The sequence below is a fragment of the Gavialis gangeticus genome, unplaced genomic scaffold (genome assembly GCF_001723915.1).
Source record: "Gavialis gangeticus isolate Ggan-Ray unplaced genomic scaffold, GavGan_comp1, whole genome shotgun sequence".
Classification (NCBI taxonomy): Eukaryota; Metazoa; Chordata; order Crocodylia; family Gavialidae; genus Gavialis; species Gavialis gangeticus.
In genome coordinates this window covers 80322532-80328446 of record NW_017729022.1, presented here as the reverse complement: position 1 = coordinate 80328446, position 5915 = coordinate 80322532, and the positions used below count along the sequence as shown (strand labels likewise).

At 40.3% G+C, this 5915-nt stretch overlaps 1 protein-coding gene across 4 annotated transcripts in view; it reads left to right on the top strand.

Moving 5' to 3' along the window:
* Positions 1–5915, top strand: part of DNM1L (dynamin 1 like) — an 81189-nt gene that overhangs the window by 545 nt on the left and 74729 nt on the right. The gene's annotated exons all lie outside the window — the stretch shown is intronic.

Genomic DNA, 5915 nt, shown 5'->3' with positions numbered 1-5915 from the left:
TTTTGCTTTTTTTTTTTTTTTTTTGACAGTTAGGAAAATAACAGAACAACTCTTTTGCGCTGTTGTGGTCTTTTGTGAATTCTTCTCCACTGCATGTTTTTCACGCCTTGGATTCCCATTTGAGAAATGTGGGTCTGCTATGTGAAGCATGATTGCGGGGCACCCGCAGGGGAGTCACTACTGTAGAGCAGCAGTTCCCGAATTCTGACACATTGAGCGCCACCAGTTTGAAACAATACAACCTTAAGTATCACCAGCAAATTTTTGTCATCTAAAGCAATTATGATACATCTGTTAACGCGTACCACTGACCATAGACAGGTTGTCTATGTACCTCTGGTGGTACCTGTACCACAGATTGGGAACTGCTCATCTAGAGAGATCTGGTTCAGTGCTCCCCTCTGTAGCAGCCACCCTTGCCCCTATTATGTTGGGGCCAGGCCTGGTTGTTATTTCCAAGGGGTCATGGGGTGTTGCCCACCAAGAAGAGCTATAAGGCTCAGTCAGATGCAGGGTCCTGGGCAGGATGGACCATGGGTCCGCCCTGGGGTGGTGATAGTTGTGTTCTTAAGTTGTAATGGGGTGAGCACTGCAGCGTAGATACTGTTTTTTTGCAATAGGGTGCCGCTCCATTCACAGCAGTTAAGAAGGGGTGCCTCACGTGGAGCAGGGTTGAGATCTGCTGTTATAGTAAATGATGACTAGGGACCTACCTAATTCATGGCGGCTGCATCCACATCTTGTGGTCCCAGTGCAGTGCCAGTAGGCATTTTCTTAGCAGAGTGTGGCACCCCCATTCCCCCCCATCTCTGATTGGCTAGCTGCCCCTTCCTGGGGATTGACAGTTGGATGTGTCCCTCTGGGGAGGGGAGGGGAGTGATTTCTGGGGCCCCTCAGCCAGTTGGAGGCTTGGCGGGGAGAGGGATGCCATGCTATACTACAAAAGTCTCCCTGTCTGTCCCTGGCGCCCCCCCCCCCCTTCAGGACACCAGGGCTTTTCTGCCTCTGTTTGCAGTGCCTCCCCCTACTTGCTGGCCAGTTACCTGCTTTTTTGCTGGGACTGGGCTTTTTTACTGGCAACTTCCCAAATTCATGGTTTCCGTGAAAATCGGAAAGTTGTGAATTTGGTAGGTCCCAAATTATGACACTTAGTTTGGTGCCTTTTTGTTGCTTAAAGGGATCCGGTCATCTTAAACTTGACTAATTCTTTTTCCTTGTCCTTGTTAGACTCAAAGGCATCTCTTAGAAAATGCCAGCTTTTAATTTTCATTTGTTTTTTGACTATGGAAAAATAATGGAACATTTTTTCTGTTGCAGAGAACTCAGAAAGACCACCACAGATCAGAATATTTTTAATGCTATGGATTCCTATTTGAAATCTTCGGGTTTATCTTGTGAATCATGTTTGTACACCTGACAGTGATAACAGGACCCAGGTTGAGAATTACTGGTCTACACTGAGAGAAATGCAGGATATTTAAGCATTGAAAGTACCAAGTCAGCTAGATTTTTTTCAAGTTTCGCATTTTATGGAGGCTTAGAGTATTGTTCTTCATTTAGAAAAAAAGGAAGTTTGCCACATCTATTGTTGTTGACCAATTGTTGAAATGACAGTGACAGCTATAGTGGAAGTTAGGCAGAGTCTTTATATTTTGTCATCACTTGTAACTCTTGTCCACATGGAGCCTGACTGATGTTGGTGAAGCTTTGTCTGTAGACAGGTACATGGCTAGGATTGGCACCATGTTAAACTTTTCTGCCAGAATGGTATTTATGTCTAGGGTTACAGCATCCCTTTCTCTTCCAGACTCCTCCCTTCTCCCCTCCTGATAGTTTGCTGGTTACCTGATAAGTAGGAGAGGAGGAAATAAGACTATCAGTGCTTCCGGAAACCAATTTATTCAAAATATTTCTATGTCCCTTTCAACACTTAATATATATTAAGCCACGGATATTATGTAAGCATATAATAGGCTTTCTTTCAAAGCCAATTAGACCATAGTGGGCAGTAGTAGTACAGGAAGTGTCATTCTCTTTTTTTATCAACTTTTTTTAAGATGGAATAATTAATTGTACATAAGTTACTTAGCACAGTAAACATAAAATAACTGCAATAGATTATGTTCTCTGTTCTTTGGAGGGATCTACTTTGACATAGCAGGGCACTTAAAATATTGCTACCTATAAAATAGCCTTACTGTCTTTTCCATTCTAGAAATGAAGCTGAGGTGGTGTTGTGGTATTGTTCTGTCACCTTTACGATTAAACTTTACTTGCTTATGTTGCAATTTGGCAACAGGCTTTAAGAGCACATGGGTTAGAATCTGAAAAGATGAACAACTTTCTCTTTGTTAACCATTCATAGATGAATAAACTACTTGATAATGAGCACCCTTAGTTTGAGCAATTTATATTTACAAGCATTCAGTGTTTTCAAATATTCAGTACAGTTGTCTACTGTATTAATGAATCTTGCTTACTGATCTTCTAGATGAATTTCTTATGACACTATTAATGAGCTCCTTTCAGCAGTAATAGATTGTATCCTTACCAAATACTTTACTGGAAAACACTGTCATACCATATTTATTAGGTATAATAGCTGCACTCTGAATTTGGACCATTTAGGGTGACTCCAGTTTTATTGCCTTAAGATTGGTTTGAGTCACTAGATTTCTGGAGACTTCTCAAATATATGTCAGTGTTATCTTCTTTTCAGTAAGTTTTGAAATATGCCTCTAAGTTTCCCCTTATGGGCCAATTACTTCAGATATTTTTGGTTAAATGCTATATGGCCCTTCAATTCTGTTTCTCAGAGCTCTCATTTAGTAGTGTTCTGATATATGAAGACTTTTAATGTTGCCTTTCTTTCTCTACAATATTCAGATGTTTTGTATTCAGCACCTGCATCTTCCTTTGTGAAAACAGACCCTGTCAAATGAAAGAATTTTCCCTGTCAGTATATGGTTCCCATTCATTTGTGTGTGTATGTATATGCGCATGTACACACTCATTTTTCTCCTTAAAATATACATTGGTATTAGTATATTCTACTTGCAAAAGAAATTAATTGTTATATTCTGTTTAGTACATCCATTGCTTTCGTTCACTGTGGTTACTAAGCTGGTTCCAGTTTTTCTTTGCTATCTGATGTCGCATATATTGCTGGTGGCAGTCTGGATTTGTTCGTGTTTCTCTGCATGCCACAAGCATTCCCTCTATTTCCAGAGCCTTTATAACTAGAAATTGCCTGTGACCCTTGGCCATGCTTTAATTTATCTCAGAATACTCTCTCTTTCCCTTATGTGCTCTCTTCTGTTACTTTGTGATTTTATCATTTCCTTCATTCCTTGAAAACATGCTCTGCAGAACTTCAGTGACCTATTTTTTTCCCTTAAACACTTTAATTCTAATTACCAAATATTTCCTAGTGGATTCTTGGGCATTAACTCAGATGTCCTCTTGCCTCTAGTCATGTTCTTATTACTCAAAATGGTGTGAAAAATGTTCAGTTGCCAGTTCTTCTTAAATATTGCAGAAGCTAATAAATCTGTATCCTATTATAGATACTTAGTTAACATACTTACCAGCCTTAGTTAAGGGAGTGGAAATGTCTGTTTACTATTAGTTTAGATCCTTTGAACCCTAGTTTGGCATTACTAAGTTGAATTTTCCTGCAGCGCCTAGATGCAAGTTCATTCTGTTATTTCTCCATTTCTTTATTGGTTTTTGTATCTTGGTTTCTTCTTCAAGTTGTCTGATCAATAAATCATTAACAAACACAGGCTGGGAATACCACATAAATGCTGCACGTACAGTAGCATTGCAGCATCCAGTGCTGTGACACCTTTTTGTTATGTATTACCTGAGGCCTTACTATTCAGAAGACACTATGGGACTGTTGCAACCAAACATCACAAAGCAGTAGAATAAAAAGGAAGAGTGGTGCTGTTTGAATGAATGAGTGCATGTACAGGATGTGCGTGTAATTGGAGAGTTGTCATTAAAGTTAATTACTTATTCTTTAACTCAAGATCTGATTTTGAAGCACAAGTGGAAATAGAACTAATTCATTGTAGATAACAAGAATATTATCACATTTGGCCATCTCCAGAGAGTGGTAATCTAAGTATGTAGGTGAGATGGCTATAGTCCTTCAGGCCATTAATATTTGGCATGTGCAGAGATTTTTAGGAATCATTGCATCTTCCACTGACCTAAAGTGATGTACAGAAATAAGTGTAGGATCATAGGAAAGTAAAGCTGGAAGGGACCTTATAAGGTCAACTAATTCAGCGTTTCTCAACCTGTGGGTTGTGACCCAAATGTGTGTTGCAAGAATATATGAAAGGGTCGCAAACAAACTTCATAAATGGATCAACAAACTTTAAAAATTGTTTATTTTTTAAAGGAGAAAAATATGGGAAACCATTGGTTTTCCTTTGCAGGCTGGCAGAGCTCCAGGTTGCAAGGGGTTGCTTGGGATCCCCCATATCTCTCCTTGCCCCCCACACAGGGAGGCTGGGGCCTGGGGGAAGGGGGCAGCGGGTCAGGAGTGATGAGGGGCACTGTGTCAGGGCTGGCCATCAATGTTTACAAATGGGTCCTGATGCAAAAAAGGTTGAGAACCACTGATCTAGTCTATCCTGCTGCTTAAGACGGTATGTCGCTCACTACCACATCAATTCTTCTAGTAACTTTATTGTAGAAAAGCATTATGATTTATTTTGTGCCATATATAAAATGCTGGCCTTACCTGTGCATACCCAGAGTGACTTTAGGACAGAATTTTAGGTCAATTATGATAATGCTGAGTTGCACATATACTTATTGCAAAAGGTTGACAAAGACCAGCTTTCCAAGAAGATTCCTTGGTTCCTTGGTCCAGCAGACTTTCTGTAATCCCAGTATATCTGGAAGTATGCACATAAAGACAAGCTTTTGCTTGTCTTCTAGTTAGGCAGTTGGCAACTGTTGAGAGAGGCAGGCCGAAACAACCCAGCTTGGGTCTTAAGCAAGCCCATGTTCTGATGTGGTAGCAGCTTTTCCCTGCTGCCACTTCTCCCCATCTTCTACCTGTGGCCCAGGCATAGCTCACTGCCTAGCTCGAACATGCTGCATGAAGGCCCCCAGTTCCACAGGCGATATTTTGCTAACCCCTTTTGTAGTTTCTTCAGTCTGTTGTAGATGCTTGTGAAGTTTCTGAACTTCCTGTTGGAAAGTATGTAAGGTAGTTTCCAGAATCTAATGTTGGGTGAGCTTTTCATTTGGGAGCAGTGTCTTGTCACATCTGCATGCAGATATGAGATTGCATTACAGTTATTTTATTTTCATTTGATTGTTTTTTTAAAGGCTCTTACTGAGGTAGTATCCTCAATTCGGCACTGGTAGATTCACTTTTGATATCAGGATCTCCACTTCAAGATTCTGGGGTATGGGATAGGAACATATTGATATATTTTATTAAAAAGGAAACTTAAGTTTTTAACTTTCAGGTCAGGAAGGTGAAAAAAATAGTTTGGAAAGCCAAGTATATACTCCTAGGTAGACAGAAGTGCTGTGGAAAGTGTGTTGGAGATCGTGGAAAAAGCAATCGGGACTTGTGGTAGAGGTGATATCTTTTATTATACCAAGTAGATTTTTGCAAAAAAAAAATCTTTAATTGGAAGTGTTTGGGCACAAACACCCTTTGTCAGCCATAGGAGAAAAAATTGTAAAAGTTGTCATCGTGGGGCATTGTGGAGAAGTGTAAAGACTTGGTTAACTTAAATTTCAGTGGCCTCTGTTGCATTCATCCACAAGTGAAGCATTCTCTTCACTTCAGATTTTACCCCAGTTTTTGCTCATGTGGATGATTATTTAGCAAGCCTGCACAGACCAGGAAGAAACCCCTAGGGTGCGTCCACGCATGCGCA